The sequence below is a fragment of the Pleurodeles waltl genome, unplaced genomic scaffold, assembly GCF_031143425.1.
Source record: "Pleurodeles waltl isolate 20211129_DDA unplaced genomic scaffold, aPleWal1.hap1.20221129 scaffold_67, whole genome shotgun sequence".
NCBI classification, from domain to species: domain Eukaryota; kingdom Metazoa; phylum Chordata; class Amphibia; order Caudata; family Salamandridae; genus Pleurodeles; species Pleurodeles waltl.
This window is the reverse complement of record NW_027150384.1, coordinates 3,515,348-3,541,385: the sequence shown is the minus strand read 5'-3', so window position 1 is coordinate 3,541,385 and position 26,038 is coordinate 3,515,348. Positions and strand designations below refer to the sequence as shown.

General features: G+C 48.0%; 2 non-coding genes across 2 annotated transcripts; one reads left to right on the top strand and one right to left on the bottom strand.

Annotated features, from left to right (window-relative positions):
• Positions 1-2,825: 2,825 nt before the first annotated feature.
• On the bottom strand, positions 2,826-2,908 carry TRNAL-CAG (transfer RNA leucine (anticodon CAG)). The gene has a single exon. It is a non-coding gene; the product is annotated as a tRNA-Leu (tRNA).
• Positions 2,909-17,002: 14,094 nt separating this feature from the next.
• Positions 17,003-17,073, top strand: TRNAG-CCC (transfer RNA glycine (anticodon CCC)). Its single transcript has one exon. It is a non-coding gene; the product is annotated as a tRNA-Gly (tRNA).
• Positions 17,074-26,038: the final 8,965 nt, after the last annotated feature.

Below are 26,038 nucleotides of genomic sequence, written 5' to 3'. Positions count from 1 at the left end.
TGGGCAGGGGAGTGGTTACGCCCATTTCCATTTTCTAGTTTCGCACCAGAGTAGGGGCTGAGGTCCCTGAACTGGTACAGACTGGTTTATGCAAGGAGGGCTCCAAATGTGCCCTTGAGAGCATACCATTAGCTTGACGAAGCTACCCCTCCTAAGCCTTGTAAAACCTATTTCCAAATGGAGAGGGTGTTGCCTCCCTCTTCCAAAGGAAATCCTTTGTTCTGACTTCCTGGGCATGAGCTGCTCAAGCAGCAGAAGGAGGGCAGAAATCTGTCTGAGGGGTGGCAGCAGCGTGGGCTGCCCGGAAAACCCTAGAAAGCTGATAGGAGCAATGCTGGGGATCCTCTAAGGAGCCCCCAAAGTGCATGGAATCATACAAACAATACTGACAATAGGATTGGGGTATGATTCTGACATGTTTGTTACCAAACATGCCCAGGTTCGGAGCTACCATTATGTAGCTGGACATAGGTAGGGACCTATGTCCAGTACACACGTAAAATGGCGTCCCCGCACTCACGAGATCCAGGAAAATGGAACTGGAGTTCGTGGGGGCACCTCCGCTCATGCAGGGGTGCCCTCACACACAGGTACTTTCACCCTGCCCTCTGGGCTAGGAGGGCCTACCAATGACATGGTGCAGTGACCTGAAGTGAAAGGGTGCATGCACCTTTTCACGCGGGCTGCAATGGCAGGCGTGCAGACACAGTTTACATGGGCTCCTATGGGTGGCATAATACATGCTGGAGCCCATGGGGGATCCCTTGTCCCCCAATGCCCTGGGTACCAAATACTAGGGATTTATAAGAGGCACCAATATGCCAAAAGTGGGGTGTGTGTGGTCCAAGCAAACAAATTTAATGGGAGAGAGCACTGGGGTCCTGGTTAGCAGGATCCCAGTGAACACAGTCAAAACATACTGACAACAGGCAAAAAGTGGGGGTAACCATGTCAAAAAGATGGTACTTTCCTGCATCTGACAAAAGCAGTAACCCAGTGACCTATTCACATTATATAGACTTTGTGATCTGCATGTAGATGTTCTTTGTAGCAGGCATAGTAACCCTGTACGTTATGATGATTCAAAACTCCGACTAGACAAAACTTCAATCTCTCTCCAGGAAGACCATTAATCACCTGAATTATCTTGAGATTTTTATTGTTGCCTGAAAACTGTTGGTGGCAAGGAACACCAAGCAGGTGCTTTTAAAGTCACAATATACTTGCAAACACAGTGTCCCACCCTAAGTCAGCACCTGGTGCAGCGGCACCGGTTGCATCGCCCTAGAGCCGGCCCTGCTGCCTTACCTAGCCCTGTCCATCTCTCAGGCCATCTGGTTCTTCCTGGGACCCGTGCTGTGTGCTGGTCTCTCCGCCGTCTATCCAGCAGTGCCAGGCTCTGTTCCACCACAGCCTGTGAAGTCCTGTAAAGCCTGTGAGCTGCCACAGTGCTGGCTTCGCATCCACAGGCCATTGGCAGGAAATGAGATTTACAGACGGCCCTTGGCCTTTAGAGCGGGCTTTCACAAATACCAGGAAGGCTGAGGGAGAGACAGGGGACCGAAATGTTGGGGGGGCACGATGTCAACTTAGGGGACAATAATTAGCACTGGGGCAGGCAAGCTGGAGACAGAGGAGAGAAGAGAGTGAGAGAGAGGCGACAGAAACGGGGGCCCTTACAAACACTGGCGCACAGGGTGCCACTAGCGCGCTAAAGCCTGCCCTGCTCATATCTCACAGTAACTCAACAATGCTGTTTTTAGAAAGGGAGGTACTCTGCAACACAGCACTGGACTTAAAAAGAAAGGGAGTTACTTGGCAATACTTTATTGAATTACCCAAACCTCCTTACCTTCTCAAATCTTGCTGCTGTCTTCAGGGATAGATTTTCAAGGGAAGGGAAGGGAAGGGCGCAGGAGGGCCGGGATGCAGACAGCAATCAACAAAGGGCCTCTCCTCTCCCTCTGCTCTCAGAAGTGCAGACTGCAGGCAGCTGTGGCAGCAAGGTGAGAAAGAATCCCTTGTGCTGCAGCACAACAAAAGGGCAGAGGGCGAGTGTCCTGGGGGCAGGTCACAGGCCAAGTGCAGGGCCAGTGTAGGGAGCGCTTTCAAGTGCTAATGGCCCTGCGAATTACAGAAGAGAAGGGAAAATCCTTCTGTCCCCTCGTCCCCCCCACCCTTGTCCTCCGTGTCCCCCCCACTCCAACATCTGGGGGGGACAAATCCCCCGCGTCCCCCACACTTCCTACGCCCCTGAGCGTGAGATCACTCCCTGTGACATTCGCGCAGGCACTTATGTGAAGTCGTTTCAGGTGATCTATGGTAATCAGTCCCCTGCTTTGTTCAGGACCTGCGGCCTGCACAGCACGTCTAAGGTGTGTCCGCTTCACGTCAGTTCCAGTGATAGATCACCCGCGGTCACTCAGTCCGGACTATGCAGTGAGAGGGACCTTTCGGTGAAGTATTTTATCATCGAGCGCCATCTTGTGGCTGGTCAGGGACATGATCATGAAGGGAGCTGACGGGGTGTGATGTGAATGGCGCCAACTTTGTAAAACAAAAAAAACCACCAACATGTGAAGGGTAAATAAAGGAAATTCGAAATCTTACCGTGAAGTTTTGTTTCCTTGGAGGCAAATGACGCACTGTACACGTTTTTACATATATGGCAAAAAAATCGGAAAAAGCAACTTTTGTTTAAAAAGATTTTATAGCTTCGTCAATGGAGATTAAAAGTTCTGCTACTGGTTTCACGTTGCTAGTATTTGTTAATGCAAAGTTTGTTTTGCTAAAACAAAGAAGAAGACGTTTTAATCAAAAGGTGATGTCAGAAGTGGGATTCGAACCCACGCCTCCAGAGGAGACTGCGACCTGAACGCAGCGCCTTAGACCACTCGGCCATCCTGACACACATCACCTGTTCACCAAGATTACTAATACTGATATGCCAGTGTGTGCTGATTCGTGTGTGACATCTGTATGTTATGGCACTTCAAAATATAATTGAACCCCGGGATACCAACGGGGCTGTCTTTCTTCCAAATAAAATGCAAGATATTTGTTTACATTTTCTTACTCTGGAGCAGCCAAGCGGTGGGAGGGGAAAAATAATTCCCTCAGGATTGGCACCCCAGGTGGCATACCTAGGTGAGGCACGCCTGACAATCACTTTACATTCCATTCTGTCCTGACTGACCCATTCCCCCAGGTCCTCGATGAACAGGTTCTTAGATGATGCTCTTGGATATCAGGTGCCATGTCTTGTGCAAACACACTGACACCTGACGTCACCAGTCAGGCATCAACACACACACATCTCACTCGAGCCAGGCCCAGCCTATGTGGCCCATTTAAAGAAAGCTTGGCGCGCTTGGCCTCTGTTTTCACGGTACCACAAATCATAAGTTGCTGAAACACCTGTGCCATGCACTGCTCCTCACCCCCTGCCCAGGGGCAGTTCCTCCCTTAGGGCAGAAGAACATCATCCCCCCTGCTGACAGCACAGTAACCATGAAAAATAAAACTGTAATGAAGAGATTTCATTGCCATTTAATTTTTTATTTCAGCCGAGCTGAGCGACAGCGCTGGGCGGGGCTATAGCTGCTGATTGGCTGCAGGGAGCAACGCTGCTGGCTTCTCCAGTTTACACTGCGCATGTCACTTTGGTCGACTGTCTTGCAACGGTCAGCCTGATATGCACAGTTTAAACCTCTCTACTCAGCTCTCTTAGACAGCTGGGTGGAGAGCAGGCCCAGGCCAAAGCAGCTCACTTCAACCTATCCTGGCACTTCCCTCATGCTGCTAACATTATCAGCAGCATGAGAGCAGCATTGGGATTTGCGGAGGGGAGTCGGCTGAGACTCCAGGAGGACTCGCGCTGACTGCATCCAAGAAGAAACATGGGGCGGAGGACAAGGAAGCATGGGTAAGTACTGTTTTTATTCATTTTTATTATTTCCGGTCTTGCGCTTTAACAAACAACTATTACTTTGTGATTTGCTTAAGGGGTTAGTAGCAGTGCTTTGGTCTCCCTTTCTCTGTATAACAGGGACGTGCAGAGAGGTAGAATTCAGAATATCCTAGAGGACTGAGGGGCAAGAGAGCCGTGGCTGGACGCAGCGCTATTGTTCGTGTGGAAGTGATAATTTGAGATCCCAAGTGCACATCCTAACTTTGGGGCACCTGTAGGAAAGTACCATCTTGCCTGGCATGTTACCCCCATATTTCACTGTATATATGTTGTTTTAGTCTATGTGTCACTGGGAACCTGCCAGGCAGGGCCTCAGTACTCATAAGTATGTGCCCTGTATGTGTTCCCTGTGTGATGGCTAACTGTCTCACTGAAGCTCTGCTAACCAGAAACTCAGTGGTTCTGCTCTCTCTGCTTTCCAAATTGTCACTAACAGGCTAGTGACCAATTTCACCAATTCACATTGGCATACTGATACACCCATATAATTCGCTAGTATATGGTACTGAGGTACCCAGGGTATTGGGGTTCCAGGAGATCCCTATGGGCTGCAGCATTTCTTTTGCCACCCATAGGGAGATCTGACAATTCTTACACAGGCCTGCCAGTGCAGCCTGAGTGAAATAACATCCACGTTATTTCACAGCCATTTACCACTGCACTTAAGTAACTTATAAGTCACCTATATGTCTAACCTTCACCTGGTGAAGGTTGGGTGCAAAGTTACTTAGTGTGTGGGCACCCTGGCACTAGCCAAGGTGCCCCCACATCGTTCAGGGCAAATTCCTCGGACTTTGTGAGTGCGGGGACACCATTACACTTGTGCACTATACATATGTCACGACATATGTATAGCGTCACAATGGTAACTCCGAACATGGCCATTTAACATGTCTAAGATTATGGAATTGTCACCCCAATGCCATTCTGGCATTGGGGAGACAATTCCATGATCCCCCGAGTCTCTAGCACAGAACCCGGGTACTGCCAAACTGCCTTTCCGGGGTCTCCACTGCAGCTGCTGCTGCTGCCAACCCCTCAGACAGTTTTCTGCCCTCCTGGGATCCAGGCAGCCCTGGCCCAGGAAGGCAGAACAAAGGACTTCCTCTGAGAGAGGGTGTAACACCCTCTCCCTTTGGAAATAGGTGTGATGGCTGGGGAGGAGTAGCCTCCCCCAGCCTCTGGAAATGCTTTGATGGGCACAGATGCTGCCCATCTCTGCATAAGCCAGTCTACACTGGTTCAGGGATCCCCCAGCCCTGCTCTGGTGCGAAACTGGACAAAGGAAAGGGGAGTGACCACTCCCCTGACCTGCACCTCCCAGGGGAGGTGCTCAGAGCTCCTCCAGTGTGCCCCAGACCTCTGCCCTCTTGGATTCAGAGGCGTTGCTGGCACACTGGACTGCTCTGAGTGGCCAGTGCCAGCAGGTGACGTCAGAGACTCCTTCTGATAGGCTCTTACCTCTCTTAGTAGCCAATCCTCCTACCTAGGTAGCTAAACCTCCTTTTCTGGCTATTTAGGGTCTCTGCTTTGGGGAATTCTTTAGATAACGAATGCAAGAGCTCACCAGAGTTCCTCTGCATCTCCCTCTTCACCTTCTGCCAAAGGATCGATCGCTGACTGCTCAGGACGCCTGCAAAACCGCAACAAAGTAGCAAGACGACTACTAGCAACCTTGTATGGCTTCATCCTGCTGGCTTTCTCGACTGTTTCCAGGTGGTACATGCTCTGGGGGTAGCCTGCCTCCTTCTTGCACCAGGAGCTCTGAAGAAATCTCCAGTGGGTCGACGGAATCTTCCCCCTGCAACCACAGGCAACAAAACACTGCATCACCGGTCCTCTGGGTCCCCTCTCAGCACGACGAGCGTGGTCCCTCGAACTCAGCAACTCTGTCCAAGTGACTCCCACAGTCCAGTGACTCTTCAGTCCAAGTTTGGTGGAGGTAAGTCCTTGCCTCCCAACGCTAGACTGCAGTGCTGGGTACCGCGTGATTTGCAGCTGCTCCTGCTCCTGTGCACTCTTCAAAGATTTCCTTTGTGCACAGCCAAGCCTGGATCCCCGATACTCTAACCTGCAGTGCACAACCTTCTGAGTTGTCCCCCGGCGTCGTGGGACTCCCTTTTGTGACTTCGCATGGACTCCAGTTCACTCTTCTTCCAAGTGCCTGTTCCGGTACTTCTGCGGGTGCTGCCTGCTTCTGTGGGGGCTCCTTGACTTGCTGGACACCCACTCTGTCTCCTCATCCAAGTGGCGACATCCTTGTCCCTCCTGGGCCACAGCAGCAACCAAAAACCCTAACTGCGACCCTTGCAGCTAGCAAAGCTTGTTTGCAGTCTTTCTGCGTGGGAACACCTCTGCAAGCTTCTTCACGACGTGGGACATCCATCCTCCAAAGGGGAAGTTCCTAGTCCTCTTCGTTCTTGCAAAACACCAAGCTTCTTCCATCCGGTGGCGGCTTCCTTGCACCGTCAGCTGGCATTTCCTGTGCTCCTGCCCACTCTCGACACTGTCGCGACTCTTGGACTTGGTCCCCTTGTCTTACAGGTACTCAGGTCCGGAAATCCACTGTTGTTGCATTGCTGGTGTTTGTTTTCCTTGCAGAATCCCCCTATCACGACTTCTGTGCTCTCTGGGGGTTGTAGTTGCACTTTACACCTACCTTTCAGGGTCTTGGGGTGGGCTATTTTTCTAACCCTCACTGTTTTCTTACAGTCCCAGCGACCCTCTACAAGCTCACATAGGTTTTGGGTCCATTTGTGGTTTGCATTCCACTTTTGGAGTATATGGTTTTTGTTGCCCCTATACCTATGTGCTCCTATTGCAATCTACTGTAACTTTACATTGCTTGCATTACTTCCTTTTGCTATTACCTGCATAATTTTGGTTTGTGTACATGTACCTTGTGTATATAACTTATCCTCATACTGAGGGTACTCACTGAGATACTTTTGGCATATTGTCATAAAAATAAAGTACCTTTATTTTTAGTATATCTGTGTATTGTGTTTTCTTATGATATTGTGCATATGACACCAGTGGTATAGTAGGAGCTTTACATGTCTCCTAGTTCAGCCTAAGCTGCTTTGCCATAGCTACCTTCTATCAGCCTACGCTGCTAGAAACACCTCTTCTACATTAATAAGGGATAACTGGACCTGGCACAAGGTGTAAGTACCTCTGGTACCCACTACAAGCCAGGCCAGCCTCCTACATTGGTTGTGCAGCGGTGGGATAAGTACTTGTAACTACTTACCACATTGTCATTGTGTACTTTTCATAAAAGAATAATATACAAAACAAGTTCAGTGTATGTACACCTAACCAAAAAGTTTTGCTTTCTTCTCTTACACTTTCTACTAAGTGCTGAAAAGTACTCCAAAACCTCTAAAAAGTTTTAAAACGTTTGAAAAAGTGTTTTTTTTCTGTTCTTTTAAAAGTCCTGAAACTTTTTCTCTCTTCTCACTGTCTCTAAACCTTCTTCTATCATGTCTGATGTAGGAACTGCTCTTAAAATGGTCAATACAACTTCTGACAATTTAAACTTCAAGAGCCTAGGGAGTCTCTGCATTGATAGAGGTTTAGTGATAGGAAAGAACCCTTCAAGAGAATTTCTATTTAACATGCTCATTGAGAATGATAAGTCCCTAGCAGGCACTTCAACTGGGAAGTTAGTAGATAGCTCCCATTCTGACTCAGGGGAACCCCTTGAGGGAGGTGTGGAGGGTTCTATTCCAAATCTGCCCCTCAGCAGACCTCAGAGCAATGCTGGTGGTAATAGAAGCTCCCATCATAGTAGGGATGTTTTTTTTCCTGGAGGCCAGGTTGTTAGAGTCCAAGCTGTTAGGGACAGATCTCCCTCTGTTGTTTCCCATTTGTCCTCAGTGTCCAAGCATTCCCAATCCACCCACCCGAAGACAACATGTTAGAAAGGGAACTCAAAAAGTTGAGAGTGGAAGAGACCAGACTGAAGCTTAAACAGCAACAGCTGGCTCTAGACAGGGAATCCCTAGACCTGGAGAAGGACAGAGCTTGGGGTTAGGACCCCATGGTGGCAGCAGCAGTATTCCTGATAGTAATCCAGTGAGAGAGCATGATTCCAGGAATCTGCACAAGATAGTTCCCCCTTACAAGGAGGGGGATGACGTTAACAAGTGGTTTGCTGCACTTGAGCGGGCCTGTATGGTACAGGGGGTCCCTCAAAGGCAGTGGGCTGCTAGATTGTGGCTATCTTTCAATGGAAAGGGTGGGGATAGGCTCCTTACTGTTAGAGAAAGGTATGCTAACAATTTTGCAGTTTTGAAGGATGCAGTCTTGGATGGATTTGGCTTAACCACTGAACAATACAGGATTAAGTTCAGAGACACCAGAAAAGAGTCTTCACAAGACTGGATAGACTTTGTTGACTGTTCATTGAAGGCCTTGGAGGGGTGGTTACATGGCAGTACAGCTTCTGACTATGAAAGCCTATATAATCTTATTCTGAAAGAGCATATTCTGAATAACTGTGTGTCTGACTTGTTACACCAATATCTAGTAGACTCAGATCTGACCTCTCCCCAAGAATTAGGAAAGAAGGCAGACAAATGGGTCAGAACAAGAGTGAACAGAAACATTCATACAGGGGGTGACAAGGAAGGCAAGAAGAAGGATGGTAAGTCTTCTGACAAGGGTGGGGACAAATCTAAAAATGAGTCTTCATCAGGCCCACAAAAATCCTCTGGTGGGGGTGGTGGGTCCAAATCCTCTTCAAATCAAGTTAAAAAGCCTTGGTGTTATTTGTGTAAAGTCAAAGGCCATTGGACAACTGATGCCAGTTGTCCAAAGAAAAACACCAAACCTCCCACTACCACAACCCCTACTGCAAACTCTAGTGTCCCTAGTAATAGCAGTGGTGGTGGGAGCAAACCTACTAATAGCCAATCCAAGGGAGAAGCTGGGCTCACTTTTGGTAATTTAGTTGGGGTTGGTCTTGTTAGGGAGACCACAGAGGCTGTGTTAGTCTCTGAAGGTGCCATTGATTTGGCCACCTTGGTTGCTTGTCCCCTTAATATGGATAAGTATAAGCAACTTCCCCTAATAAATGGTGTTGAGGTTCAGGCCTACAGGGACACATGTGCCAGTGTTACCATGGTAATAGAGAAACTGGTACATCCTGAACAACACCTACTTGGTCACCAGTACCAAGTGACAGACGCTCATAACAACACTCTTAGCCACCCCATGGCTGTTGTGAATCTCAACTTGGGGGGGGGGGGTTACTGGTTCAAAGAAAGTTGTGGTTGCTTCAGATTTACCTATAAACTGTCTACTAGGAAATGATTGAGAGACTTCAGCTTGGGCAGAAGTGGAGTTGGAGGCTCATGCAACAATGCTGGGCATTACTGGGCATATTTTTGCTTTGACAAGGGCTCAGGCCAAAAAGCAAAAAGGACAGGGTAACTTGGATCCTGGAACAATGGACCAAGTGTTCCCTAAAGCTAGGGGTAGCAAGGGTAAATCCTTGCCCACTATCCCTCCCTCTACAGATGATTCTCCTTCTGAGGAAGAAGAATTTCCTCCCTGTGCAGAACCTTCACCAGATGAGCTGGCAGCAGACACTGCTGAGCTTTTGGGTGGAGATGGGCCTGCCAGGGAAGAGCTGAGTGTGGCACAGCAATCCTGTCCCACATTAGAGGGTCTCAGACAGCAAGCTGTCAAGCAGCAAAATGGGGATGTCAGTGACTCACATAGAGTTTACTGAGAGGACAACCTCTTGTACACAGAGGCAAGGGACCCAAAACCTGGAGCAGCCAGGAGATTTGTCATTCCCCTGCAGTACAGAGAGTTCCTCCTAACCCTGGCACATGACATTCCTTTGGCTGGGCATTTGGGCCAGATCATAACATGGGAAAGGCTTGCCCCCCTGTTTCACTGGCCTAGGATGTCAGAGGACACAAAAGATTTTTGTAAGTCTTGCGTGACCTGCCAAGCCAGTGGCGAGACTGGTGGCACACCAAAGGCTCCCCTTATTCCACTACCTGTGGTTGGGGTTCCCTTTGAAAGGGTAGGGGCTGACATAGTTGGCCCCCTTGACCCTCCTACTGCTTCAGGCAATAGGTTTATCTTGGTGGTTGTGGACCATGCCACAAGATATCCTGAAGCTATTCCTCTAAGGACCACTACAGCACCTGCAGTGGCAAAAGCCCTCCTGGGAATCTTTTCCAGGGTGGGTTTCCCAAAAGAGGTTGTATCAGACAGGGGTAGCAACTTTATGGCTGCATACTTGAAGGCTATGTGGAAGGAATGTGGTGTAACATACAAATTCACCACACCTTATCATCCACAAACTAATGGACTGGTAGAGAGGTTTAATAAAACTCTCAAAGGAATGATAATGGGACTCCCTGAAAAACTCAGGAGGAGATGGGATGTCCTGTTACCTTGCCCCCTTTTTGCTTACAGGGAGGTACCCCAGAAAGGAGTGGGCTTCAGCCCGTTTGAACTCCTATTTGGGCACCCTGTAAGAGGTCCCCTAACACTTGTGAAGGAGGGTTGGGAACAACCTTTAAAAGCTCCCAAACAAGACATAGTGGACTATGTACTTGGCCTAAGATCCAGAATGGCTGAGTACATGAAAAAGGCCAGTAAAAACCTTCAGGCCAGCCAAGAGCTCCAAAAGCAATGGCATGACCAGAAGGCTGTTCTGATTCAGTACCAACCAGGACAGAAGGTGTGGGTATTGGAGCCTGTGCACCTACGCCAAGGGAGACAACCCCAGACATGAGCGTCAACTGCAAAAAACTACTCCCCACTGCACCTAAGCCAAGGGAGACAACCCCAGACATGAGCGTCAACTGCAAACAACTACTCTTAACTGCACCTAAGCCAAGGGAGACAACCCCAGACATGAGCATCAACTGCAAACAACTACGCCCCACTGCACCCCACTGCACCTACGCCAAGGGAGACAACCCCAGACATGAGCGTCAACTGCAAACAACTACTCCCCACTGCACCTACGCCAAGGGAGACAGCCCCAGACATGAACATCAACTGCAAACAACTACTCCTACTGCACCTACGCCAAGGGAGACAACGGCAGACATCTGCATCAACTGCAAGAAACTACTCCCCACTGCACCTACGCCAAGGGAGACAATCCCAGACATGAGCATCAACTGCAAACAACTACTCCTCACTGCACCTACGCCAAGGGAGACAACCCCAGACATGAGCGTCAACTGCAAAAAACTACTCCCCACTGCACCTAAGCCAAGGGAGACAACCCCAGACATGAGCGTCAACTGCAAACAACTACTCTTAACTGCACCTAAGCCAAGGGAGACAACCCCAGACATGAGCATCAACTGCAAACAACTACGCCCCACTGCACCCCACTGCACCTACGCCAAGGGAGACAACCCCAGACATGAGCGTCAACTGCAAACAACTACTCCCCACTGCACCTACGCCAAGGGATACAACCCCAAACATGAGCATCAACTGCAAACAACTACTCCCCACTGCACCTAAGCCAAGGGAGACACCCCCAGACATGAGCATCAACTGCAAACAACTACTCCCAACTGCACCTACGCCAAGGGATACAACCCCAGACATGAACATCAACTGCAAACAACTACTCCCCACTGCACCCCACTGCACCTACTCCAAGGGAGGCAACCTCAGACATGAGCATCAACTGCAAACAACTAGTCCCCACTGCACCTACGCCAAGGGATACAACTCCAGACATCTGCATCAACTGCAAAAAACTACTCCCCACTGCACATACGCCAAGGGAGACAACCCCAGACATGAGCATCAACTGCAAAAAACTACTCACTGCATCTACGCCAAGGGAGGCAACCCCAGACATGAGCATCAACTGCAAAAAATGACTCCCCACTGCACCTACGCCAGGGAGACAACCTCAGACATGAGCATCAACTGCAAACAACTACCCCTCACTGCACCTACGCCAAGGGAGACAACTCCAGACATGAGCATCAGCTACTGATGGTGATCAAAAGCTGCAGAATGTTGAACTGCACTGATTTGCACAGGTAGCCCTTAAATTGGAGAAAATCTGGGGTTTGCATAAACTGCCCCACAAAGTCAAAACAGCCAATGGCCTAACTTTCCAGGGCACTGATATTGCTGAATACTTATAGATCCAAACATTTACCACTTCTGGTGGAAAGGCTTCAGCACATGCAGCAGCACAGAGGCAGCCACCATACACATCATAGTCAAAACCCTTGTGACCAGAGATGAAGATGACCCTGCCTCCTCATATTTCTGGACATCCCAGCCGCCTTCAACACTGTCTACCACTCAACCATCGCCTACACCCTGAAGCCTTGAATAAGATTCACTAGCAATGTGCTTTCCTGGTTCTCCTCCTACCTTTCCAACCAACACCCATAAGCTCACAGGGACACCTGCAGGTCACAGAAGATCCCTATCACCGGCAGAGTCCCGCAACATACCATACAGTCGCTGTCATTTTAAACCTGTACATGGCACTCCTTGAGGCTCTACTCACTGATAATAGCATCAGAAGTAACCTATATGCAAACAATACACAACTCTAGCTGAAAGTCTGCTCTGTTCCAGAAATCCACTGTTTCACACACTGACTGCACCTCATCTATACCTGGAGGTCCAGAATGTATCTGGAGCTGAACCCACCAAGACAGAATTTCTGTTATTTGCAAAAATAGCTAACACAAAATAGTACAAATTTGGCTCAATAACATGAAGCTTGACAGCTTCAAATGCCATCTTACACCCAATGTTAAGTCAGATATGGTCTGGTACCAGCTTTCTCTACTGAAGAAAGTGAAAACAGCTCTCCCAGAAAGTAATTTCAGAACTCCAATGTTAGCCCTTGTACTCTTGTATCTGGAAGAGGAAACACCCTGCTCAGGGCCTCTCAGATAACACTCTGCTCCCGCCTACCCCACAAGGGCATCCAAGATGGCACAACACATCTCATCCAGGCTCTGAAGAAAAATCATGACATGACCCCCATCATCATAGATCTCCACTGTATCCTCTTTCTGGCCTGGACCATCTTCAAAACCAGTTGCATCAATTACAAAGCATCGCGATCAGCACCCCAGTCTTTCTGGCTGAGAAACTCACCATCTCCGGCGGTTCTTGGCGCGCCCACAGCCAGGACACCACCAGACTGCAGACGAATCAGTGTAAGGATGTAAAAACTAAGATAACCAGCCTTTTCCATCTATGCACCCAGGATCTGCAACAATACATCTGTGTCAATGTGGACCCCCTCAACCATGCTCTGATTCCAGAAATGGTTGAAGACGCACCTCTTTAAATAACACAACCTCAGGATGCGGTAACAGTCCACAAAACAGCTACCTCTCAATCAACTGTTGGCTATGTCCTTGCAGTTACTGCAGTACAACGCTCCTCTGCCTTTGGCAGATTAATGATTTGCACATACTACATACTTAATGATTTGCACATACTACATACATACATACAAGGCTAGTCCAAACTCTCAAGAAGACAATGAGAACCAGAGTAGAACAACAGGAAGAGCTGGAGCTTTTTGTGCATGTGACACAATCCCCCCTTGCTGCTCTCCTTGGTGTGCTCCTACCTCTGTGCTGAATAACTAAGCACTCAGTTGCACCATTCCCACCACTGAAGGATGGCTACTGATTACAACCCTTCCTCAAGTCTGGGAACAAAGAATGTGAAATAAAATAAAAAGCTGTATCCGACACCATGGAAGAAAATTCTGCACAACTTTTGAAGGTGTTCTGTGGACTCTAACCAAATGAAAGGGCATGGGGGTAACTGCACAGTAATAAGGGGAATGTGTGACAACGAACAGTTCAAAGTTCAAGAGGATTGTTACTGAACCTGGAATTATGAACCCATCTAGATCACACTGAGTGCTGGCACCTAATGGCAGTAACCTCAGCTCTTTGTTGCCCTGAGAGCCGCCCTGGCCAGTGACCCACCCACAACCCAATCTTCACATGTCCAAGGTGATCCTCCCGGACTGGGAGATGGACACTCTAGACTAACGCCCCGAGAGTGACCCTGGCCAGTGACCCACCCACAACCCAATCTTCCCATGTCCAAGGTGATCCTCTCGGATCGGGAGAAGGACACTATAGACTAACGCCCCGAGAGTGATCCTGGCCAGTGACCCACCCACAACCCAATCTTCCCATGTCCAAGGTGATCCTCCCGGATCGGGAGAAGGACACTATAGATTAACGCCTCACCAATCCTAGACGATGAACTGTGCCACAATTGTATTCTGCATTTTTGTTTCTATTAGGGGAGATAAGTTATATCTTGCGCACTCCCATGGATGTCACAAGTCCCCAGTCAGGTTCCATGTCTCACACACAGACACACACACACACACACACACACACACTCCTGAGCTAGGGTGCGTGGCAGATTGAAAGGCAGGGTGGTGTGCTCGGTGCCAGTTTGGACCTCCACTGTGTGTTTTCATGTAACTGGAGTTGTGATCTAGGTAGCCATTGTGGTCTGCTGCGAGTCTCCCTTCTCCATACAAGACGCCCTGTCTCAAGTATGAGGCCCTGATAAAGTCTGTAGGTGTGCGGTAATTACCACATCCAATACATTCTGAACACGTTGATGCTGGATTTTATCAAGAGCTATTATTATCCTACCTGTCATCAGCACACACAGAATCGAAGCTCACGCAGAGGTGACTGCTGAGTCATGATCCTGCTGCTAGGAGACATAGGACCTCGGGTACATGCATAAGAGCTGAGTCAGTCAAAGTGTCACAAACTGCACACTGACTTTCACTGAATTGATTATGGTTTTGAAAATCGACTTGTGTATTAATAAGTTGATTCGCAAGAACATCATTCATAGTGATTCACAATGCAATCAACTTCATTAATATGCATGTTGCAGGCCCCAAATTACAATGCACTTCGATTTGCTACCAGCACAGGGATGGTGGCCTGCTGAGGTCAGCAGACCACAAGTCTGTGATTGCTTTTCAATAGCACAATACTTTTTCATATAAATGCAGCCTGTTTTCCTAGAAAAAAACATGCTGTATTTAAAAAAAAAATCAAACCTTTCACAAACCTTATTTACGAGGAAGCAGCGGCCACATAGACTTACCTCAGTCACATTAACAGTGAATAGACGAATACTTGTCACTATCGGAGTAATAAACGAATGAGAGAAAACAAGGAGAGGGAGCCACAAGCAACCCCAAAAGGATGAGCTGCCCTGTGTTGCAGGAGAGCTGCCCCCTCTTTGCAAGGTGTCGCAAGGGGCAAGCCAGGGGTCGCGGCTGTGACCCCTGGTGACCTATAAATGGCTTCTGAAATTACCACTTGGCAGAGGGTCTGGGCTGCACCTGATGTTTTACTCGACCTGTGAGCAGCAATAAGAGGGAGAAAGGCTTCAGTGATTGCATCTTCCCATTGATTATAATAATTATCACCTTCGGCCCTGATGAATTATCCAATTTCACATATGCCCGGGGATCACTGGCTGACAAGTTGTCTTAAGTGTGAACACTATGGGTCTGATATAATGGACTCGTAATACGGTAGGTGGTATATCCGCCACTTTTGGGACGGTTTAACACCGTCCTCCAAAGTTAGAATCAGGCCCTATGTGTACTGCACTTGTAATAGGGTGGACAGGATATCTGTCAGGTTTGTGATGAGTAACCTTCAACCAACTTCTAAGTGAGGTGCTTAGCGCCTGCTACAACGCGCAGTAGGCATGGCAGCGCAGCGTGAGCACGCGTCGCACTTTGCCTCAGGTAACAATGGGAAGGGCACGCACAGTGCGCTACATTCAAAGAGGCCAAGAACGGAATGGGCACACCGAGTACATGTGGCAGTTGCACATTGCAAAGAGGGTATAAATAATATGGACATAGACACTGAAATCTTGCATCAACCAATTGAAGCAGTGTCCATGAAAGAGAGGCCAAGGATTGAATGGTAGTTGGGACTTCCCTACTTTCTCCCCTTGGAAATTAACTTCCTCTGAAATATATTAAATATTACATGGACGTAAAGGCTGACGTGTGCTGCTGCCAGGTAAGCATGGCTCTGCCTGTTCTGTCTTCCCTTCTGTTTGATGTATCCTGTGCTTACTACAGTAATTGTGGTATATGTGGTTGTTGTGATCCTCGTCGGTCTTTCCCTTCCTGCTCCTGTGTGTGTGGCCCCCGGGGTGCCTCTGAACACTGGGGGGGGGGGGGTTTGGTTCCTACACCCCGCTGCAGGGAGCCACACTGCTGCACAACATGGATAAGCACTGACAAAGCCAACAGCTTTTGTCTCATAGGAGTGACTTACTGGCTTTGCCAATATTATTTTTGTTAATGGCTGAAATGGAAATCCAGGTTTGGGTCCCTGATGGGTGAATCTCTGGAGTGAGAAGGGGGCTGACACGGGACTAGCCTGAGAAATGAGGACACATATTATTTTTGGCTAGTAGTCAGTCACATGTTTTATCGTTGGCTGTATTGTTTGTACTGTTGTCAATTCTTGTGTGAAGGGAGGCGCTATGCTGTGACTGGTCCTTGTCATCATTGTGAGATGTAGGATGTAACTTCAGGAGCAGATTACATCTGCAGCGTGTGATGGGTGGTGTAATATACGGACGTATGTACAGTTGCTGCTTTCTATCGTCGCCTCTATAAGATCCACATTTGAAATTCGGGTGCACGGAGTTTATGTACACTGTAAAGGCAGAGCGTCGCCTTGTCTTGCTACGTGAGGTGTACATCTTCAATGTGTCCTTAAGTGCACTGTCCTCTGTTACTTATATGTTTTCATCCACTTTCATAGTCACTTAATTAAATAAATAAATAATCTGCTTCCTTGTTTCACTTAAAAAAGGTATTAATTGTAAGTAGTTTCCTAGCGCCTAGTAGAGTGTCAGAGACTTCAATCCATGTGCAAGTCAATAATTGTACCCAAAAAACACTCAGATACGGCAGTTTCCTGCCACAGCTGACACACTGCCAGTGCTACTCCATGACCATTCGCGCCAGTAGTGTAGGGGTATCATGCAAGATTCCCATTCTTGCGACCCGGGTTCGATTCCCGGCTGGCGCACATATTTTATTCATGACTTAGATATTTTTAACACCTAAATAAGTTTCTTTTAAATTATACGTTTAGGATTTTTTTTATCTTGGTGGAAAAACAATGTTGCTTTGATAACGAAGTACACATGAGCCTGGTTTTAACTTAGAACTAAAGATATCTTCTCACTCAGTGAGATTTACCCTCTTCTGTGGTCGCGTCGATCACAGCAGCCCGGGGACCCCCGGGGTACCGCAGTGTCGGTGTTAGAGGGAACCGCGGAGCTGCTGAGGGGGACCGCGGAGCTGCTGAGGGGGACCGCGGAGCTTCCAAGATCAGCCCCCAGAAGGGGCGGAGAGGAGGAGAAGCCCCTCAATCTCAAGAGCTGCTGAGCATTTATATCCACAGGCGGAGAGGAGCGTGAGGAATGTTTACAGATCTTTAAATCCACAAACGTGAGCAGCTGTTTAGATCCTGCCCTAGAGGACAACCGGGCGGGGGTCAGGAGTTCATCTTAGAGCCCGCGGTGAACCTGCAAGAGGTGATGTGTGACTGATGCTGAACAGTGCACAGAGACAGACTTTTTGAGGTGTACTCATGAGTATTTTTAAATTGTGCTTCCAGTTCGTGTAATTTTTGCTTTCAGGAAACTGGTTTGGAGAAATATTTTGCGGATCTGAGAGCCTAGAATATTGCTGCTGCCACGTGACTTGTGCTAGAGATGCTCATCTTGTAAATTTAAAAATACACAGGGAGATGCACTGAGCATGTATCTCGCGTGACATTCAGTACTAGAGCATGGCTCCTGGTCAGAGACAACCCCACAAGCTTACTTGGCGGAATAGGCATAATTCTCATATAAATTACACCTATTCCATATGTAAACTGTTTGCAAATCCTCCCATCCCTAAAAATAAACCCTGAAAGGGGCAAATTAATTCTAACTGCCTGGATGGTTAAATCTCACAGCAAACAACCAGTTGTTTAAATAAGGATGCCTATGTTCCAGTGGCTTCGTAGAATGACGAGTAATACAAACAGGGCAATACCAATGCCGGGGCTGGCTTTTGGGCTGTGCGACCGGTGCAGCCGCACCTGGCGCTGACTTTGGTGGGGGCGCTGTGTTTAAAAATACCTTAAAAGTGGGCGAACTTCCTTGTGCGTCCAGCAATTTTCATGAAACTATCAAAATCTCAAGAGAACTGGTGATTAATGTCCCTGCTGGTGAGGATCGGAATTTTGTTTAATGGCAATTTAGACTCATCATAAAGTAATGCAGAGGATACAAAATGTTCTAGCTTTGCGACAGGAATACAAAAAATTTGTAGCTACCACATCAAGAATTTTCAATTCTATTAAGGACACGGAGGCGAGGATTATGCTTCTCTTTCTTTACATTCAATAAAAACAGCAGCCAATATGTTTACAGAAAATGAAAAACTACAACTCCCATGAACACCTGTAGTCCAGCCTGACACATCCCAGGTTAGCCCCTCACTGTAAGAGTCACCATAACAATTGTCCTTTCTCTTTATTTGCTGCTGCACAGCCGGAGTTAAGTCACATTTTTCTCTCATTAAAACAATTATCTTGTATTGTTTTTTATTGTGTGTACTAGGACAGCGGAGCGGGAGCAGGGCTGAACGGCGCTCGGTTTCTGGGCCTGTGATTTTGGACACGCTTGGGGTCCTGCTCTTGTGCAGTTAAGCCACCCGCGGGGTCAAGGACCTTTTCCCTTTCCCGATCACGCGGTGCGCCTTTTTCCTTGCATTCTCACGAGCGTGAGGTTTCTCCTCTTCTGCGCGGCGGGTCGGCGATCCCCTTAAACACACTAGTATGAGGGTTTGAACCACGCCCCTCGCATAACGCACCAATAGTAGTCCAACACAGTCTATAAACTAGAAAGGCACCATCTGACTTCCTCTTTCTTTGCAAAGTCCAATACCACTCTCAGATGAACAGTTCTGGACATGATCCTCCTGGATAACTTCAACATCAAAAAGACTTATCGACAGCTCTTGCCAACAACGAAACATGGAAGATCCACAAATCTTTACGCCTGTTTGGAATCAGTTCCAGTATGAAAAGAAACAAGCATTTGCAATGCAATGGGTCTCGAATTTCTCTGAGTAAGAGCTATTAGCAGTTGTAAACTCCCAACTGGATTTTTCTTGCATCATTAAATAGAAAAAAAGAGCGCAATCGCGCTGCTACAGTTCACTCATAGCGAAACCTATCAGCAAAAGTGCAATTAGGTATGTAACCGGCAAACTATGTAACAGGGTCGATGTCATGCAAAACGCTTGACATCTGCCCAGCGAGATCGCGCTGCAAAAAAAGAGAAAAAGTATGTTGTGTTGTTCTGGGAATGTTAGAGAGCCTGGAACCTCGTTGGCACTGGTGTTCCAGCATGGGGAGCCTGGAACCTCGATGACACTGGTGTTCCAGGTATTGACGTGAAGCTGGGTGGGTTCCATGGCCGTTGAATGCTGCTGTGGGTTGGTTACCTTGAATAAAACTCCCTTATTGAAATCAATTGTCTCAGCATCTTAACACTGGCGACGAGGTAAAACCAACCCAGAACCCACGGATCCTTACCTGCAGGAGAGCGGTGCCCGACATTGGCTGGACCTCAAGGGAGTGGTCGGAGTGGTGCGTACCAGTTCTACCGATGACTGGTCAGGCTGTATCCTGTGCCCGACATTGGCTAGGCCTCAAGGAAGTGGTCGGAGCAGTGACTGTCCCAGCTTTTCAGCTGCTTTACCCTGAGTCCCAGTGAGCGCAACGCAGGACAATCCAGAGTCTCGGCGACCGTTGCCAAGAACTCCGGCGACAGTTTTGGTCTTGGTGTCCTACCGGCACCGAAATCTCGGTGGACAAGTGTTGCGGAGCGGCTGGCGCCAGAAGGCACATACTGAACACTGGACATCCTGGGGTTTCCTCAATTCTGGGCCCGGTATTTTGCCTTATTGTTTTTTCAAGGGCCCGCGAGAGCGAGGTAACTGCACGCGTTCCTCTGCGCGCCTCGCGTTTTTCGTGTGCTGAATGAGACGCGTTACCAGGGCACGACGTCACGCGCGTGCTCATGATTGAACGCGGTCAGAAGACAAGACCGCACACCGTTTTCCCACATTGATGTTTTTCCACTAGTTAAGAATTTTTGGGGCATATTTATACTCTGTTTGCGCCAGAATTGCGTCGTTTTTTTTGACGCAAATCCGACGCAAAGCTAACTCCATATTTATACTTTGGCGTTAGACACGTCTAGCGCCAAAGATCTTGGAGTTTGCGTCATTTTTTAGCGTGAACACCTACCTTGCGTTAATGATATGCAAGGTAGGCGTTCCCGTCTAAAAAATTACTCCAAGGCATGTGCGCCTTATTTAAGCTCCCGTGCAAAAATGGCGCACAGGAGTGGGCGGGTCCAAAAAAATGACGTCCCGCCGCTTTAGCGTCATTTTTTAACGCCTGGTCAGGGCAGGCGTTAAGGGACCTGTGGGCTCGGAAGGAGCCCAGAGGTGCCCTCCCATGCCCCCAGGGACACCCCCTGCCACCCTTGCCCACCCCAGGAGGACGCCCAAGGATGGAGGGACCCATCCCAGGGAACTTAAGGTAAGTACATTTTTTTTTTTTTTTTTAAGTGGCATGGGGGGCCTGATTTGTGCCCCCTTACATGCCACTATGCCCAATCACCATGCCCAGGGGACATAAGTCCCCTGGGCATGACCATTGGGCAAGGGGGCATGACTCCTGTCTGTGCTAAGACAGGAGTCATTTCAATGGGGGTTGGGAGTAAAAAAAAATGGCGCAAATCGGGTTGAGGCCAATATTTTGCCTCAGACCTGACTTGCCCCATTTTTTGATGCCCAAGCTCCATTTTCCCCTACGCCGGCGCTGCCTGGTGTGGGTCAGCTACGCCGGCTAACGTCATTCCATAAATAAGGCGCCCGCATGGTGCTTTGGAATGGCGTTAGCCGGCGTTAACTTTTTTGACGCACAACTGCGTTGGCGCAGTTGTGCGTCAAAAAGTATAAATATGGCCCTTTGTTTTTTCTCGTCTCCTCTTCTCCACTGAACACTGGTCTGTTAATTTTTTTTGTATTATCCCAATTCAGGCCAGTTGGGTTTGTGATTCTACTTGATTGCTTCTGAAACCGACGTTATAAATATTACACATACTATTCTTGTCCTTCTCTGAAAATCTATTGAGTACTCTACTGTTAACACATTATGGCTACGCCCACGATGTCTCAACCGGGAAACATCCTTTATGCCAACTTTTTTATGACGAAGTCCTGGTTAACGAAAGCGGAACAACGCTTTCTTTAACCACAACTTCGTTATTTTGTGCCTTAACCACGCATGTCCTGAACAACGAACATGCATGGTTAAGGTACAAGCAAGGGAGTCGGCTGAGGAGGACGATGCAGATGAGGCGACGACTCAGGTAAGTGTGGGGTTTTAGGTTTTGGGGAGGGGGTCGGGGGTTTTAGGTTTTGGGGTGGGGTTGGGGGGTGGGGCGTTTTTGGTTTTGGGGAGGGTGGTCGGGGTTTTAGGTTTTGTGGTGGGGTTGGGGGGTGGGGCGTTTTTAGTTTTGGGGAGGGGGTGGGGGGTCGGGGTTTTAGGTTTTGGGGTGGGGTTGGGGGGGTGGGGCGTTTTAGGTTTTGGGGAGGGGGTGGGGGGTCGGGGTTTTAGGTTTTGGGGTGGGGTTGCGGGGGTGGGGCGTTTTTGGTTTTGGGGAGGGGGTGGGGGGTCGGGGGTTTTAGGTTTTGGGGTGGGGTTGGGGGGTGGGGCGATTTTGGTTTTGGGGAGGGGGTGGGAGGTCGGGGTTTTAGGTTTTGGGGTGGGGTGTTTTTGGTTTTGGGGAGGGGGTGGGGGGTCGGGGTTTTAGGTTTTGGGGTGGGGTTGGGGGGTGGGGCATTTTTGGTTTTGGGGAGAGGGTGGGGGGTCGGGGGTTTTAGGTTTTGGGGTGGGGTTGGGGGGTGGGGCGTTTTTGGTTTTGGGGAGGGGAGGAGGAGGGGGGTCGGGGGTTTTAGGTTTTGGGGTGGGGTTGGGGGGGGTGAGGCATGCAGGATCAATGGGTGCCTGTTACTAATGACTTTACCAGGAATGCCTTTACAACGAAATATCGTTGTTAAGGCATTCGTGGTAAAGGCATTAGTAGTAACAACGAGGTCGGTGTTCCGACCTCGTTGTTTAGGCACCCGTTGTTTTGTCTGTCGGCATTCCGTCGTACAACCGTCTCAACCACCCCCTTTTTTATCAGACAAAGGGGACCCGATTCTTCCTTGGAAATGTTGGAAGAACCTTTTTGACTCCTATTTAATAGCCATAGGGCGAGAAAAATTCTCTCCGGCTAGGAAACAGGCTGTTTTATTGCACAATCTGGGAATCAAAGGCAGGAACATTTATGATAGTCTAGAAACCCTAACCATCGGGGGCGGAAGGTGAACCCAGAGACATCTATGAAATGTCTGTAGCGATGCTGGCGGCACACTTTGAGTCTAAGCTCAATGTTGTTTTGGAAAGACACAAATTTTTTGCAAGGTCCCAAGGTAACGCTGAGAGTGTTGGTAATTTTGTTGCTGCTTTACGCACATTAGCGTGCACTTGTGACTTTGGAGATATCACGGATTCTCTTATTCATGACCAATTAGTGCTTTGCACAAATAACAAGAGAGTTCAAGAGAAACTGTTGACGAAGAACCCCGACTTGAGGGAAGCTATTGCAATTGTTGAAGGGTTGGAGAGTACCAACAACTGGATCAAGGAGAAGAACCACCCAGAAGGGGAAAATCTGTGCATGGTACAGGCACCACGCGTCCAGGAAGAGGTACTAAGAATTGGCAATGACAATAGGATACAGGCATCGACTCAGGAGAAGAGGAGAGAAATTAAGCATCTGCTTTGTTACCGCTGTGGCAACACGGGACATGCAGCGAATAGCTCAAATTGCTTTTCGCATAATTCTTTGTGTAGGAAGTGTGGGAAGAAGGGCCACTATGCAAGGGTCTGTAATAATGACAAATGCAACATAGATTCGGTGACTGAGAATGTTAACAAGATGGTTTTGTGTGTGGAACATGATATTGACCAGGTTGGGGGCAACACTGGAATGGTGGACGAGAGGCCCGTAATTATGCCTGAGTGCACTATTAGACTTGATGATAAAACAGTTACAGTCTTAGCAGACTCTGGATCTCCCTACACCATGGTAGGTGAAAAAAACTGGCAAGTCATCTTCGGGGAGGATCCTGACTCCTTGATTAAACCTTATATTAACCCAGTCAGCTATGGTGGTGCCAAAATAGTAGTGATTGGGTACAAAATCATGAATATCCAATTTCAAAATAAGACCACTATAGGGAAAGTCTATGTAGCCAAATGGGGTAATAATCTTTTAGTTTGGTGACACCAGCGGGACACGGGAATTAAGTTAGACCCTAATTCTGAACACCAAGTCATGGTGGTGAATGATGAGAATGTTACTCTAGAGATTTGTAAGGAATTCTCAGGAGTGTTTAGTGAGGAATTGGGTTGTCTGACTAATTTTGAGCACAAGATCATACTGAAGAAAAATGCAGTCCCTTCTGTGCATAAAGCCAGAAGAGTACCTAAGTTGATGTTAGAACCCCTCAGGGCGGAATTGAACAAGTTATTGAAGGCAGGGGTAATTGAAGAGATAGAATCTTCCGAATGGTTGGCCCCTGTTGTCCTAGCACCGAAGGACAATGGGAGGCAGATTCGCATGTGTGTCGACCTTAGAGATTTTAATAAGCATAAATGGGTAGATCGCCAACCTTTATCTAACATTTCGGAAGAGTTGTCGTGTTTGGGTGGTTCGAAAGTGTTCAGTGTGTTGGATCTATCCTCGGCTTATCATCAAATCGTTTTACATCCTGAGCCTAGACACCTCACCTCCTTTGTAACGCCGTTGGGGGCCTACCAATTTTTGAGGATGCCTTTTGGGCTGGCCTCTGCGGCCGCCTGTTTCCAACGGATTATGAAGAGGGTCTTAGAGGGAATTTCTGGTACCTTATGTTTTCAAGATGATATTTTGGTTCATGGCAAAACTGTGAGTGAGCATGACAAAATTCTAAGGGAAGTATGAGGAAGTTAGCCAGGGCTGGTCTTACTGTGAAGAAAGAAAAGTGCACGTTCAGGGTCACTTCAGTGACTTATCTGGGCCATACTATGGGCCATATGTACCAACGGATTTTCCCATAGACACAGAATGGGTAAAACCCTTTGCTACATCTGGCCCTATATCTGGTGAGGGAATCAGGCCCAAGTTGGAACTAGTTGATTCCATAGTCCGAGCACCTGAACCCAAAGACAACGATGGTGTGAGATCTTTTCTAGAGTTGGCGGAGTATTACTCCAAATTCATTGCCAACTTTTCAAGTGTGACTCAACCCTTGAGATCTCTCTTAAAGAAGGGGTGCAATTTCATTTGGACGGAGGAGTGTACGGCTGCTTTCACTTTTGTGAAGAACTGCATTGGGAAGATGCCCACTTTGGGGCATTTTGATACGTGTGCTAAAACCTTCTTGTACACAGATGCCAGTGTCAAAGGTTTAGGGGCAGTCTTAATCCAAAGGGTAGACCAGGAAGAGAAAGTAATCGCTTTTGCTTCCCGTTCCCTCTGGGAGGCTGAGCAGCATTATTCGGTTATAGAAAGAGAGGCCCTGGCGTGTATGTGGGCAGTTAAGCATTTCAAATTTTATTTGTGGGGCTTACCTTTTGTGGTGAGGACAGATCACAGGCCTCTTGTCCAAATATTTTCTTCTAAGAAGGAGGAAGAGTTGACGCCAAGGATAAGAAGGTGGGTGGAAGGATTATTGGAATACAATTTTGTTGTGGAATATGTACCAGGGCCAAAGAATATAGTAGCAGATTTCCTGTCCTGATCTTCAATTGACAGTAGTGAGGAGTCTGATGATGAGGGTGTGGTCAATTGGATGAGGGAGACGGCCATAAATGAAGAGGAGTGGAAGTCAGCAGCGGATCGGGATTCTGACAGGCATAAACTTGTCGAATTCATTGTGAAAGGTTGGCCAGAGTACAAGGATATTTCCGACTCTCTGAAGGGGTATTGGAATGTGAGAGATGAGCTCTCTTTAAGTGGAGGTGAATTATTCAGAGGTGCTAAATCTATACCTTCTATGGGCGTGAGGAGTAAAATCATAAATTTGGCCCATGAGGGACACCTGGGCAGGAATTTGACCAAACCCAGACTGAGAACAGTATACTGGTGGCCAGGGTTGGATTGTGATGCTGAAGCAGTGGTGAAAGACTGTGTAAGTTGTGCACGGAATGACAAGAGCAAAGTTATGGTGAAAGCCCCACTTTCTCTTGTTGTGATTCCTGAAAAACCCTGGGTTAAGCTAGGCCTTGACTTTATGGGTCCTTTCCATCTTCTGCCTACGAATGAACGCTACGTCATACTCATGGTGGATTATGCGTCCAAATGGGTGGTGACTAAATGTGTGAATTCGGTAGACACCAGAACGGTGATTGAGTTCTTGAAGGAGGAATTCTCTCGAGAGGGTATACCTAGCCATTTAGGGCCAGATGTATCAACTGATTTTGCACTCGCAAACTGCGAAATCGGCCATTTGCGAGTGCAAAATCGGGGTCTGCAATGCATCAACTGCATTCGCAGACCAAAAAATGAAAATCGCAAAAATTGCGATTTTCTGCGTTGCGACCTGCATTTTGTGAATCGCAATTTGCGATTCGCAAAATCCAGGTCGCAAAGCAATTCTGCAAAAAATCGCAAATTGCGATTTTTCGCAGAATGGTATTTTGCACTTGCAAAATACCATGACCTGCAACCAGGTGGTAACCTGGTGCAAAATTTAAAAATGCAGTACAACTGCATTTTTAAATTAAATATGTAAAGCACACATGCCCTTTTGGCATGTGTGTACTTTACATGTGCAAAAAAAAAAATTTGGGGTGCAGGAGAGGGGGCCTTAGGCCCCCAGCACCC